This window comes from Camarhynchus parvulus, chromosome 5 (assembly GCF_901933205.1).
Source record: "Camarhynchus parvulus chromosome 5, STF_HiC, whole genome shotgun sequence".
Classification (NCBI taxonomy): domain Eukaryota; kingdom Metazoa; phylum Chordata; class Aves; order Passeriformes; family Thraupidae; genus Camarhynchus; species Camarhynchus parvulus.
This window is the reverse complement of record NC_044575.1, coordinates 58,283,874-58,298,649: the sequence shown is the minus strand read 5'-3', so window position 1 is coordinate 58,298,649 and position 14,776 is coordinate 58,283,874. Positions and strand designations below refer to the sequence as shown.

General features: G+C 49.7%; 1 protein-coding gene across 11 annotated transcripts in view; it reads left to right on the top strand.

Moving 5' to 3' along the window:
* The first annotated feature begins 567 nt into the window (after positions 1-567).
* Positions 568-14,776, top strand: part of KTN1 (kinectin 1) — an 80,089-nt gene continuing 65,880 nt past the window's right edge. For 10 of the 11 annotated variants that reach the window (XM_030949231.1, XM_030949225.1, XM_030949226.1 and 7 more), the window contains exon 1: positions 1,647-1,705. The gene's annotated coding sequence lies outside the window, so the exon portion shown is untranslated. Of the gene's footprint in view, positions 679-1,646; positions 1,706-14,776 lie in introns of those variants that run through there. The other variant, XM_030949224.1, reaches the window with a different exon arrangement.

The following is a 14,776-nucleotide window of genomic DNA, read 5'->3' as shown; positions in this document are numbered from 1 at the left end:
CCTGGGGTGATGCCAGCATCCCTTCTGCCGGCTGCACGCCGAGCCTGGGGATACCTGAGCAGCACCAGAACTTCCCCGCAGCCACCGCTGGCTCAGCCGTGCTGCTGAGCCAAAACCTCTGCATTTTCTTGTGTTTTCCCCAACGTGTTTGGGATTCCGGGAAGCTGAGGGTTAATGTTAGTCCCGCAGCGATGGAGCTGGACGGGTGCCCTCGGTGGCTTCTTGGGCTGTTTGGCTGTCCCCAAGGAACTGAGAGAGCAGCAGTTTCCATCCCCGTGGGTACCCACAGAGCCGTGGTCAGCCGCTGAGCTCCGGCAGGGGAAAGCAATCTGCCCTGGGAGCACTTTGGGAAGGATCCACGTCAAAAGGAAGAAGAACTTGGGGCTTTAAGAAGTCAGAGCCGAAAAAATCCAGTTAATCTCCCTCCCTGCAGACTCCACAGCTTGCTGGGATGTCACTGAATAAGCCCCTGGTATGTCTGTGCTGCAGGCAGGGCTGCCGGGCATTTTTAAGACATTTAAGGGAAATTGAAAGACAAGCCCTGTTCCTGGTCATGAGGAGGTGTCCGGTCTCTTCCATGTCCTGGAGGAGGCTTTGGGGTGTGCTCTGTCTGCTTGCCTTGGGTGCCTGGGATCCCACGCCTGTGTCAGCTCCGGGAAAGGGGGTGGAGAAGGAATGGTGGGAACTGGCTGGAACTGGGGGGCTGGATGGGCGATCCCTGTGCCCGGTGAGCCCGAGCAGTGGAGTCTCTGCATCGGGCAGCTCTGCGGAGAATGGCCCCGCACACGGGTGGGGAGATCCCTGGGGAGACCTGCGTGCGGGAGGTGATTCCCACCTCGGGTGGGGTTTGCGTGGATGTGTTCCCTGCGTGTGGGAAACGTGGATGGGAGGATCCCTACCTCCGGGAGGTCTGTCCGTGGGTGGGGTATGGTGGGGAGATCCCTGGGCATCCCCCTCGGGGTGGGTGATCCCTGGGGATCCCTGCCTGGTGGAAGTCGGGGTAGGCGATCCTCAGGAACAGGTGAGGGATTGCAGCATGGGGGAACTTGGGGGTGGTGGGATCCCCGCATGGGGGGAGTCTTGGTGGGTGATCCCTGGGATCCCCGTGTGGGGATAACGTGGGTGGGTGATCCCTGGGATCCCTGCGTGGGAGGAGCCTGGGTGGGTGGAGTCTGGGTGGGTGATCCCTGGGGATCTCCACGTGGGGATAACGTGGGTGGGTGATCCCTGGGATCCCTGTATGGAGGGAGTCTCGGTGGGTGATCCTTGGGGATCCCCGTGTGCGGATAACGTGGGTGGGTGATCCCTGGGGATCCCCCCATGGGGGGAGCCTGGGTGGGCGAACCCCAGGACGAGGTGAGGGATCCCCACGTGGGGAGCTCGGGGGCGATCCCCCAGCGCAGGGCGGGCTGCGGGTGATGCACCCACACACGTGGCGGAGCCGGGCGGGCGCTCCCCGCTGCCGGGGCTCCCCCGCTGCCGGGCTGCGGCCGCGCTCGGTGCCGGGCAGGGCCGGGCGGTGCCGGGGGCTCCCGGCCGGGGCGGTGCCGGTGCCTTTAACGCGCGGGGGCCGGCCGCAGGCGCGGCGGACGTGCGGGGCCGCCTCCTCCCCTTCCTGCCGCCCGCGCCGCGCAGCACCGGCCGCTCCCGCTCCGTCCCCGCAGCCCCGGCCCGGCACGGCCCTGCCCTGCCCGCCGCCGTCTCGGTGAGTCCCGCCCGGGGAGCGCCGCGGGCGGCCGCGGGGCCGGGCCCTCCCGGCGAGGGGCGGCGGGCCCAGGCCGCGGCGGGCCCGGGGCTGCGGCCCGGCCGGGGGTGCTCCGGGCGCGGCCCCACGGCGGGGAGAGGCCGCTGCCGTGGGGCCGGCGGGGTTCGGGGGGCTCCGCTGGGGCTCCGGTGCTTGCTGAGCGCATCCCCCCGGAGCCGGGTGAAGCGGGGCAAGCGCGCCGTGCCCGCGGTGCTCCCGGAGCCCGCTGCGTTAAACCGCCCGCCGAGGGGCGGCCGGGCGGCAATTGCCGCCCGAGATGGGGTTCGAAGCGTTCCCCGGGGCTGGCGGAGCCCCGGGTGAGGTTTGGCGAGAGGCGGCTGCTGCTGCAGCGCCCGGGTGGCCGTGGGAGCTTTAATGAGCATTGCGCTTCATTACCGCGGTCCGGCCCGCCTCGGGTGCCCGTGCGGGTGTCAGATGCTCGCAAACGCTGCTCCCCACCCTCGCAGGTGGTGTTGTCAGTGGCATTTCGTTCCTGAGGTTGCCTTTGTCCTTTGGTCGGGGTTGTGTGCAGCTCTGTTAACCCTGGAGGTGTTCCTGCCCCCATCACCTCTCCTCCACTCACGGCTGACTCCCTTCTTCCAGCCTGCGAGTTGTGGAGAAGGAAAGAGGAGTTAATGTGGCAAAGCTGCACCTTTTGTACCCGGCTGCCTTCAGCTGATGAAGTATTTTAATTGAGTAGGTGGTTATTAAGAATAACGTAGCTTAGTGTCTTTTCTGCATTAGACAGTGACAAGTTCTGCTCTCCAGTGATGTGCATCCACCCGTGTGCTTTAGGTTTGTCATTTTATGACCTTTTTTCCCCCAACACCCCCGCTAAGGCACTGCTGTGTATTTTGAGGTCGCACTTAGAAAACCTCAAAGATAATTTCTCACTTTGTGGAAGAGGAGCTGTGCGGATACCCCGTTGTAGCTTTTTTCTGTTTAAAATTCTCCCTTTTCCCCCCATATTCCTTTAGTGTTTCTGTTGCTGCCTCTGTCCACCAACACAAATGGCATTTAGTTGACATAACCATTCTATTTAACATCTCTTTACCTATGACAAGGCAAAAATCTCTTGCTGGGCTGTCAAAACCGATTGCTGCAAAAGTTTAGAAGGGATTCAGTTCCTGTGTTCCACCTCCTTTCTGATGTTTTTCCTTGCCTTTTCTCTCGGTGGATCACTATCATCCTCCTGTTTGGCTTGGGCTGGAAGCATTTCTCTGTCTCGTGGACCTCTTGCCTGTAACTGTGCTGTAATTTCTGCCCTCCAACAGGCCATGCAACTCGCTTTACCACATATTTTTTCTCTTGCCTCATATGCTGATGCTGCTTTCTGCATACTGTGATTAAAATAACTTTTGTGTGTAACTGCAGCAGTGAAAGGTTGGGGATTGGAAAGAAACACTAATTCTCTGGTAGAGTTATTACCAAATACCTTTTTTGGTAGTTTTTTTCCTACCACCTCCCATTTCTAGCTGCTCTCAAGAAGATGCTTTCCGCTCTCAGAAATAGCAGCAGCAGGATCTGAAGGACACAGTGAGATTTTGATTTTATCCTTTATCCCCCGTCACAGACCTGATGACTACTTTGTTTCTGAAACCCCTTGAAGAAAAGGGAAGGACTTACTCAAGCCTGTGTAAAGCTGTGGTGTTGCTTGGTTAGCTCTGTAACAGCTTTCATTTGCGTCATCTGCTCTTGCTGTTGGAGATTTGGTGGTTATGGCTCGAAAATGTCTAATCATTCTTGACCCTGGGTGCTGGCTAAAAAAATCCCTTAGGAACTGGAATTCCCTGTGAGTTTCAGAGGTGCTGGCCAGGTCTGTGTTTAAGCTACACTCAAGACCCTGAAGTGTGAGGACACAGGGGACAGGACATGTGTTTTATTTTAAGCATCAAACTTGGTTGCTCCTAATCCCTTCCCGTGCTGCTGCCAAGGCACCCACCTCTCACCATTGACTTTGTGAGGCTTCAGCTCCCAGTTTAGTTCCCTGGTCATAGCCCAGTGATGTGCCTGAGTAAATAGTGTGAATGCCCCCTGTGCTGTCCCGCAGGGATGGGGAGGAAGCAGAAGGCAGCGTGGCAGGAGGAGGTAATTCTTCATCCCACTCTTCACTCCAAAAGCTGTGGCAGCAACCCAAATCAAGTTTAATTTCCCCGTTTTTAGCACCCATCCTTGCTGTAGATGCCTTTCATAACACAACTTCTTCCCAGGTGAAACTTGATCAGTTTATTCTTTCTCCATCTCTGCAGGAGAGCTGTTGGGGAACCTCCTTGAAGTCTCGAGCAGTTGCTGAATTTCCATCCTCACGGTGCTCGTGGCCTGTTTGTGTAATTTGGTTTTGGTTCTAGCGTTTCCATTTGGTTTAAATGATTGTTTTCCCTCCCTGATGTAATTGGAGCAATTGAATCCCCTCTTGACCCCTTGTTTTCATAGGTTAAACGAGTCGAAGTCTTTAAGTCTCCTTGAGTTGTTGTCTTATCGATATTCTCAGGAGTTCCTTGTCAGTGACAACCTTTTGCCTTTACCCATCAGAACCTTTTTTTAATATAAAGGGAATTTTATGCATCTGTGTTTAGCACTTCCTGCTCTGCGTTGGCAAAGCAGCAGGATTGGGCTATTTTTAAAAGTAGGAATATTTTGGAGGGGGCTGATTGCTGCACTAAGCTCACAAACTTTTTGACATTCCTCGGGTGATTGTTTCAGGCTAATGAGACAGGGAGTTGCTGGGCTAAATCTGTCCCAGACAAATCACTTCTTGTTAATGACTGTGCATAAACTATGGAGATGATAAATTGGAGAATTACCAGCCCATGACTCCTAGGAATCTGCTTCTCCTCTCATGTTATACAAGATGTCCAAGCAAATAAAACACATGGTGACTTTTTTTAAAAAAAGTAGTATTTATTTATGTTTTTAGAAATGTAAAAGCTTCTTCCTGTTCGCATGCCTGAACTACATCTGGTGGCAGGAGAGAGGGTACTTGGGAGCTCTGAAAACTTCCTATTTCTTGCCAGAATGGAGCCTTTAAAGTATTTTCTTACAATGTGGACTCTTTGGCACTTGTTCCAGGCTGATGCCTGTGGTCTGCAGTTTGGGAATGCATCTGTGCCTGCTGGCGTGGGCACTGCCTTAGAGACTGATTCCTGCTTTTTTTTGGCCCCCATTTCCAGTAATTTCAGAGCAGGAGCAGCAGCCCTTTCGTGGATAAGTGTTCCTCCACAGATAAGCATCATGCATTGATCTGGACTCTGCTGCTTCCAGCTGAGGAATTGTTTTTTACCTGGTGGAGGGAAGAAGCAGAGTGGATCCAGGTGCTGCTCTGAGATAGTGCACAGGCATCTGTAATTCCTGCCATTCCTCTGCAAGAGGTTTTTTTTTTTCCCTCTCTGTGAGAACTAAGTAGCACCTGGGCTGGGTTCCCTGTGTTTGAACTCGTCCTCTCCTGGTCACTGCCATGCCTGTGTACAGGACTGCTGCATCTAATTAGATTATATTAGAATGAACAAGTGAATCTCAATAAATGAGCTTACAGGGGCACTGTCGGGTCAGCTCAGTCCCTAAATATAGGTCCTGGGCAGAGGGCAGGCTTGGTGCAGGATCTCTCCATAAAGCAAAATTAAACAGAGTTCTCCTGGGAGTGCATAAATTCTGCTGCCTTGGCCATCTTGTGAGCCTGGATGCTCCAGTGTCTTGGTACAAGAAATACCAAAGCCCACCCAAATATGAAGATTCTTTAATTGGAGCTTGGGTGTGGAGTTGGAAGGGGAAGTCAAGGCAGTGGAAACTCTAATAATCTGAGGTGCTAAAGAATGCAAATCTCATGATCCTTTTTAATTCTTCCAATTTAACTAGAGGTGAGGGTTTTTTTTTTTTTAAGTCACTTAGATACTGTAGAAAACAGGAAAAAAGAGGATTGGTATCCATTACATGAAAACTCTGGAAACAATCTCTAACTGCACCAACACAGATAAAGAACGTTATCTCCTTGCCACTCTGTGGTGCAGAGAAGTAGTTTTAAGCTTTGTGGCTTCAAGTGGTTTCAAGCTTTTTGGGTGCTTCAAGCCTTGAGTTTTGCTGTGGAATGAGTGTGAGGTGGGAGGGAGAGGAGAGGGGCAGGAGCTGTAAGGTTTGAGGGGTAATCAGAGTTATTTCTTTTCAGCTCCCCTCCTTTTCTGCAATGCTCTGTTTTTGTTTGTGCTTTGTGACTACCCTGCTTACCACAATCCACAGCTCTAAACTGCTGTTACTGAAGAGAAGTAAAAGTAGTTTCTTCCCCTTTTCTTCCCATGAAGATTTATTTAGAGGAATAGCATTTTTTTCTGTTTCAAATGAAAGCTCATCTTTGCTTGTGCATCACTGGGGCTGCATTGTAACTCGGAGAAAGTGTCTGTAAATCAGTCATGTGGACAAGCTACTCCCTTTTGTTGCACTGATAATCCCTATTATAAATAGTGTTGTCCTCTGCTTGCATTTGCAGCTCTTTGCTCTCAGGTGTGCAGGATTTTCAGTGGTAGTGAAACACAGGGAACAGCTCTTCTTGCAGGGTTTTTTTCTCTTTTTCCATTGGACACTCTTCCTTCTGGCTGATCCCTCTGTCTGCCTTCCTTGTCTGAATCTGCTCACAGCCAGGCAATCCTGCAAATCACTGCTCTGCTGGAGCTGCTGCATCACAGCTCCCCTGTTGCAGGAAGCATCTTTCAGCCCTTTTATGCTGTGAAGTTGAGGAAATAGAGCAAAACACCTGTTTTCCTTCAAGTTGCAGTTGAATGACAAATGGAGGAGCATCAGGGAAGGCTCTTTTTCTCTCAGAAGAGGTGTGTTGATGTTATCCAGCAAAACACAAGTTCTGATTTGGGGTTTACACCTATTAATTGAATAGGTGACCTTCTCAGCCTGCCTGTCTGGTGTCCAGCTCGCTGAGCATGTGTTGAATGACCCAGGGAAAATCAAGCTGGAGTTCAGAATTACGTGGTATATTTATGCCCGTGATTCATGGTGCTTCCAAAAACAATCCAGCTCTCATCCTGCAGAGGGGAAGTACCTCAGTCCGGTGTTACCAACTTTTGCTTAGCTGCCAGAGCAATATAAACTCAACCAGAGTTATTTTGGGCTCCTTATTCTTTGCCTTCCAAATCCCACCCTGCAAGTTCCTTGTAGAAGAAATGCTGGCTTAGTTCTGTTTTACACTCTCCTGTATGGCCTGAAAACAGTAAGCAGGGTATTTTATTTCAGGGTTGTGACAAATTTTAGTACATCTCATTCCTTTCTGTGGTGTGAAAAGGTGTCTTTTGTCCGCCTGCTGCCACACAGGAAGGAAGTTGTTGAGTCTGGGAGATAAAAGCTTTATCTCCTCCCCTGCAAGGGACAAGCTGCCCACTCCCAGGCTGGCACTGCTCTGCTCTGTCCTGCCTGTAGTAGGGCAGAGGGGAAGATTTTCATGGGAAAATGTGAGTGGACTCAAAATGCGTTTGTAAGTGCGTAGCTGTCAAGGAAGATGATGACTAAGCTGTTGCACAAGGTGCAGCTCTTCAGGGAGCTCACCAGGATTGGGCTGGATCATGACTGACTCACAAGAGAGCCTATAATATCAGTCTGCTCCTAATTTCATTATTACTGGTTTGATCTGACCACTGGCCATGACTACTTTTCTTTCCCAGCCAATTTGCTGTGGGGTTTTAAGTTGGAAGGTCTACACTTGATGACAAGAAATTAAAAAATCCAATTTATTGGAGGAAGTGAATGGTTCCCAGGCCTTGGGTGGGAAGTGCTGTGTGGCAGGGGTGTTTAAGCTGATGTTGGCATTTGGCTCACATGGGTGTTTCTCCATCAGGCACCTGCCCTGTGCTGCTGCCAGGCTCTGGCATGGCACTTACCTGCCCATTGTACAGAATGGAAAGCACAGGTGAAGCACCTGCAGGTGAAGATGCCAGGAGGTCAACAGCAGAGAGCTGGTGGTGCCTTTTTCTTGGTCCCATCTGTGACATGAGCCACTGGCAGTCAGCTGGTGGGTGAGCTCATTGTCAGATAGTGACAGGACAAGGGGGAATGGATTTAAACAAAGAGAGATTTAGATTAGATATTAGGAAGGAATTGTTCCTTGTGAGGGTGGGGAGGCCCTGGCACAGGTTGCCCAGAGAAACTGTGGCTTCCCCTGGATCCCTGGAAGTGTTCCAGGCCAGGCTGGACAGGGTTTGGAGCAAACTGGGATAGTTGCTCTATGGCAGGAGGTTGGAATGGGATGATCTTTAAGGTCCCTTCCAACCCAAACCATTCTGTGATGGGACATGGAACTGCTTTCCTGCAGCAACCAGGACTGTTCCCATGTGCCCCTTCCTTTCAGGGTCTCTTCTCTGGTGTGGGTGGGAGGCCAGGGTTAGGGTCAGTGATGTTGCTTCTTGCCTCCCAAAGTGGTTTGAAAGGCTGCCTTGGTGTTCAGTGCTGCTTTGCCCTCTAAGCCATCACGTAGTGTTGGACATCCCAGCTTGGCTTTCACCTTTATTGCCTTTAATTCTGTGTGAGGACCTAAAAACAGGTACATGAAACGAGCTGCAGCATCTCTGCTTCAGCTCCAGGTGTACCTGAGAGCATCACCACGGCTACAGCAGCTCAAAGCCACTGGAGCTTTTACAGGGCATTTTCAGATCTGGGACGTGATTGGGGTTTAGGGGGCTGTGCCAGGAAGGGCCCTTCCCCCAGGACAAGGGGGAAACTCCTTTGCCTCCTTGAGCTTGGTGTTCTCCAGGGAGACTCCGTGTCCTGTCCTTGGAGCAGGCAGTGTCTGCACTTCTCAGGGGGTGTGGTGCTGGGAACTGGCAGAAAATGGAGTTTACAGGTCAGTGCTGTATCTCCTGTCACACCTGCTGACCTTTGCTTGGTTCAACACCTGTTGGCAGCACGTGTGGCTCCAGCTGTGATGGAAGGACAAAGGACTGAGCTGCTTTTTCTCTTCATGCTGCCTGGTTTTGTGTTTACAGCAGTGGTGGTGGAGCTCCATCAAGCTTTACTTCTCCAAGCTCTTGGAGAATTGTGCTGAGAAGGTTCCTCCCAACCCTGTCCCCAGTGTGGACAAGGAGCAGCATTGTCCAGAAGAGAGGTGGAGGTGGCTTCTCAAAGCCTTGGAAACCACCAAGCTGCCTGGAGGATTTGTGGAGGTTTTGTTAGGATTTTATTGGGTTCTCTGGGCTTTCCCACGGCAGCTCAATGGGAGTACTGACAGTTTTTCCTTGTTGCCTTCACCTAAGGTCACTTCCATATCTTCAGCCTGTGCTACACCACCACTAGGATTGGGTTGCATGCTAAATTTAGTGAACCTTTTCACAGCTTGGTTTGTGTGTGTAAAGCCAGAGGGGTTTTTAGCAGCTTTTAAGGGGTTAGAGCCTGGTTCAAGATGCCCAACAAGGCCAGGCTTTCTTTGCACAGGTGGCAGCACCCCAGGCCAGGTGTGGGAGGGTTCTTCTCTGCCTCAGTGTACTTCCACACAGGGATTTGCTGGGGTGCAGAGCCCGTGGGAGGGAGGGAGGGCTGTTGAGGCACAATTAGAACTTGCATAACATGGTCTGCAGTCTGAGGCATGTGAGAAGTGCTGGCGAAGGGGTTGGGTTTCAGAAGTTTTATAGGCTTGTGAAAATACTTGATCAGAGGTTTCTATTACAATCCTGCCTTTTTCAGCCCCCCCACCGTCCACCTCCAAGTTTTTACCTCTCCTCCTATGCTGTTTGTGTGCCAAAAGAAGAATTTTTTGGCTTCAGGTCTGGTGTACCTATTTCTAAGTGGATTTTTTAATCCCTGCTTGGCATCACAGGCTACTGGAGTAATAGTTTGAGATGTAACTGAAGTTGGAGGCACATAGGTTTAGATCTGTGTGGTTGCAATGAAGTGTTTGCTCAATTCTTGCACACCAAAGGAGGAGCAGATTGTGGGACAGCAAAGCAAAGGGAGTGAGAACCCAGAGAAGCGTGAGAGAAATGACCTCAATTACTCTGCATTTCTGTTGCTGAGCATTTTTAGTCCTTTTTAACAACCTGGCATGTTTTTGGGTTCAGATCAGTGCTGAGCACGTTGGGGAGGGTGTGTGTGCTTGTGTTAGGAGGCTGTTTTGGGGGCAGAACTCTGGGCTGTTGGGTTCTTCACTTGAACTCAAAAACTCTTCAAATATGCATTTCCCTGTTTCCAGTTTCTTCAGGAGACTCCTACAGTCTTGGTCCTTGTGGGGACAAGTGGAATGCACCAGGAAAACTTTAGAGATGTGCTTTGAACACACCTTTTGCAGGGTTCTCATGTGGTGTTGCCCAGCTCTCAAAATTGCACTGTATGTGGGGGTTTGCAATGAACTGGGACCAGTAAGGAGGGTTTGCAGCATCCCCTGGGCTGCTGCTGCTCAGAGGAACATTAACAACCCTCAGCATCACTCACCTGGGCCATCAACAGCTGCATGAGGAAGGTGGTAAAGGTAAGCTCCTTCACTGTGTGGCTCAGGTGTGATTCAAGCATAAAGCAAGTCTGTGGAGGAGCTGGAGCCTTTTCCCTGCTGCTGCAGGGGGGTCTGGTCCCCTCCGCTGGGTGTTTTAAAAGCCAAATATTGCCTCGGGGTCTGCTGAAACACTGCACTGATTCCTGAGCACATGTGACCTTCCTAAGCTGCCTGCCAGAGCCTAAAGGGTGTGGGTGATGACACCGTGAGGTGACACCAGCTGTGTCTCATTTCTTCAGCTGTGGGTGCCTGCAGCAGACTGGGCAATGAAGCACAGGGAGGTTAACAAGGTGAGAAGAAGCTTTGTGTGAATGAAAAATTCAGAGCTTGAAATGCTGTTGATTATGCTTCCCCCAGTCTCAGGTTTGGGAAGATTGGTGTAAACAGAGCATGGAAATAAGAGATATAAAACTATGTTCTTTAAAAAGAATATCAATATGTAGGTTAAGTTTTACCCTGAGTAATGTGGATGCCACAATATAAGAAGGTTGGAAAGGTATTGGAGAGTACCCAAGGACCATGGGAGGGTCTAGAGGGCCATGAGAGGAGTGACCGAGGTCACCTGGCTTGTTCAGCCTGGAGGGGATGAACTGAGGACAGACTTCATCCTGGCCTGCAGCTTCCTCACGGGGGGGAAGTGGAGGGGCAGATGCTGAATTCTTCTTCCTGAGCATCAACAGGACCTGAGGGAATGGCTGGAGCTGTGTCAGGGCAGGTTTAGGTTGGATATCAGGTAAGAGTGTGGGTGATGACCCCGTGAGGTGACACCAGCTGTGTCTCATTTCTTGCTGTGAGTGCCTGCAGCAGACTGGGCAGTGAAGCACAGAGAGGTTAACAAGGTGAGCAGAAGCTTTGTGCTGTTCAGGAGCACATCTCCTTGTTGTGGAAACTGTAGGATGGCATCTCAGTGGAGCTGTGTGAAATTCTTGTTGTGTAGTGCAGGAGGTGTTCGGGATGGATGATGAGGTGAGCTCTTAGTGCTGCCCTTGATAAATGAGATACGTGCAGTGTCTCAAAGGAGAGCAGAGAAAGGCCTTAGCACTTCACCTGCCTCAGCAGGGAAATGACCACAGTTCAGCAGCAATTTCTAAAACTTCATGTTGTGCTTTCAAATAGAGTTAGAAGTTCTTGCTCATGATGCAATTTATACTTTGAAATGCACTGGTGTAACTTGTATGGTGCCAGTGCTGCAGGGATTGCTTCTAAAGCCTCTTTTGTTCCTAAACCATTTTGAAATTTTGTTTCTAGCAGTATTAACAGCACCATATTCTACAACATGAGGGATCTGGCTTGGATATAGAAGTGCTGTCTTTATGCCTGCATGATAATGTGCTTTAGGATAATTGTTGAAGGACAGCTTTGCTATGGAGCAGACAAACTAATTCATATCTACTGTGGAAGTTTGTTCAGCCTTCAGCTGGTGCAAATTTCTGCTGGAGCAGAAAGTCACAATATCAGTGCTGTAGGAAGCCCCATCACCAGCAGGACCTTCTGTGGTCCAAGTTCAGCCCTGAGCATACCTCTAAACATTCCCTGTGTTCAGAGAGTTTGTAAGTAGAGTGTGAAGAGTGCTTTAATCTGGCAAATGATTTTAAATGTAATGCACAACTGAAGTAAAATCCACCCCTCTTTGGAGGTATCATTCCTAATGTGACTATGGATTAAAACTCATTGATTGCTACCAGCAAAAGAATGAAATAAACCACAGTGCCCCTGCTCCATGCAGAGGCTGCAGATTGACCATTCCAGCTCTGAGCACCTTGTTGGACTGAGGATTGAGAGTGTTTTCCCAACTTGCAGCCAAACTGCAGCCGTGGCCCATTGCTGCCCATTTGTCCCCAGGCCAGCATTGTCCTGTGGCTGCAGCCCCTCCCTGCAAGGTGGGAGCAGAGGAAGCTGGGCAGGGTCCTGTTCCTTGGGTGCAGCTCAGGGCAGCAGAGCTGTTCCTGCACAGAGGAAGGGAGGGTAGCCAGTAATGCCTGCTCAAGCCTGGCTGTTGGGATTTTCCAGTGTTTGTGTGTCTTTCTGACCCACCACTGTGGCGTAGAGTATTAAAAGTAAAAATAGACCTGCTGATGCAGTGCTTAGCAGGCTGCGTGGGCTGAAGAGGAGGCAATTCCAGCCTCGTAGTACTCCCTAAATTCTAGTTTGGTAGTTGTGCATGTTGGTGATAATTTCATTTATGATTCCTCTATCAGCTTACAGGAAACTTTGACTTCTCTGTGTTTAGTCTCTGTTCCTCCAGTCACCCAACCTAAACTGAAGCTGCCCTTTTAAAATCTTGCTCTTGAGAAACTAACTGCATAGCCCTGACTTCTAAACTCTTGGCACATTTGAAAATTTATTATCACTCTGTGAACTTTGGTTGTTTAACTGGTGGATACTTCTCCCCCCCCATTCTTTTATTGTACTGTGTGTGTGGTGACAAAGAAGAAAGAACTTCCCTGTTGATTCCTCACTGTTTGCAGCTGAAGAGTTATCAAGACTCAGTCTGATGGTGAGGTACAGCAATCTTGTTTCACTTGCTGCATTCTGATGCTCTCATTTAGCTACATCTGTGCCACATTGACAGTAGTTTTCTCTTTAGAGACAACTGAAATCACTCAGCTGCTTAGACATAATCTGTGCAATAAATAATGTCTTGAGACTCCAGGTAGTTAGAAGAAACCACATGAAAGCATCTAGATCTGATATAATTCACAATCACTGAAGTTTTGATTTCCCTCTGAGCTAACAACTCTCCTCTGCCTTGCAGCCTGTTCCCAGCACAGCTCAATCTCATTTTCCTCTAGGAATTTGGATAGATGAGAGCATCTGTCTGCTGCTGGCTTCTCCTTTTGTCCATTGCTGTTCAACAATAGGATTGTCGAGTCACTGAGAGGTTAACGAAGCTTTTTTTATTTTTGTCAGTGGTCCAACCTCTTTGTATAGCTGTGTGGAACAGCACACTGCACAGAAATAATGGGAAAATCTTTTTGCTGGAATGACTGGGGCTGTCATTTTGTGATACCAGGGTAAAGACCTGCTTAAGCTTCAGGCTTGTGGCTGAGCACAAATCTCTCTGCAAGAACATTAAACATTAGTTTCTCTGTGTCTCCTTGCATCCAGCAGTGTTGGAGCAAGGGGAGGGAATCTGAACAGATTACAGTCTCTTCCCATGTAGTATTTAGAGTGGTTTTGTTAGGAGCCTTTTTGGGGGTTTGGCATTAGAAAAAGGGTGAATTGTAGCCCTTAATTATGAAGTGTGGGAACAATTGGAGCTGGACAGACAGGCAGCAGTCCAGCTCCTCTTCCTGAGCGAGCAAAGCTTTTGTGCTGTGCCATCCCACTGCACAAATGGCCGGGCTGTTGCTGGATTGATTGGTTTTGATCTCTTTTAGGAAGGGGTTTGGAAGCTCTAATTTTGGGTTTATCACAGCAGTCAGGCTCCTGCCCTGTTGCTCTGAGCAAGCCTGTCACTGTGGCTGCCCCAAAGAACTTCCCATTCTTTGGGAAGGGGGGAATGTGGGATTAAAACCCAGCTGTTAAATCCAGTTGAACTGGGACAGCAGTGGGTTCAGTGACAAAGTAACTGCCAGGAAAGACAGTTGTGAAGATGCTGTGCTTTGCTCCTGCAGGGAATGGAGAGCTTTGAGGGGGAATTGAGCTTGGGATGGTGTGGGATGGGTGGCACATGGGTGAGCTGTGGCTTGCTGGATGCCACCCGGGACACTTTTCTTGCCTTATCTCTTATCAGCTTGTGGAAGAGGGCAGCCAGCAGAGCAGGGTGGCGATGGGATTTACAGGAGTGTTTGCTGGTGGCAGTGCTCCAAGAAACTCTCACCTGTTCCCTCAGAGCACCTCTCCAGGCTGGGCTTTCCCTGCAGTTCAGGCAAAGTGCACCTGTTATCACTCAGGCCTTGCTGCTGACCCCAGCCCTGCCTCCTTTCCAGGCTCTCATTCCAGCAGAGCTCATACTGAAAAATGGAAAATACAGAACTCCTCTTTGGGATGCAACTTCACTTTTTCTCTCTCTTTTTTTTTTTTTTTTTTAATTTATTTTCCCCTCCTGGGAACTGCTGAGCCTCCGTGCCTGGTGTATGCATGGCCCTGCATTCTCCTGTTGGGAATGTTAAAAATACCAGCTACAATTTTCCCTTTCCACATACCAAAATATATTAATGTGCTGCTGCTTTGATTAGTCATTTCCTCTTCTTTTGTTCCTTTTGCAACAGGGTAAAGGACAGCATGTGCACACTTGAGTAGAATCTTGTCTGGTTAAGAAGTCTGAAGCTAAATAGATTCTCTTAGCTTAATACCTGTCTTTGTTGGCAGAAGAATTCTGTTCTTATCCCTTTAATATACATTCAAAAATAAGTCTGGATAAAGTCACTTTTATGGCGTTCAGACTAAGAATATCTTTATGTGATTTATTTTTGGAAAGAAACTCTAATATGAACAAGATTAATATTCTTAGATGAATTTAATATATTCTTGCAGGAGGACCCTTGGTGATACATTGCTGTAGGAAATTTTCCAAATTCATTTATTTTGAGGTTTCTTGTCTTCCTCCTGTGCCATCA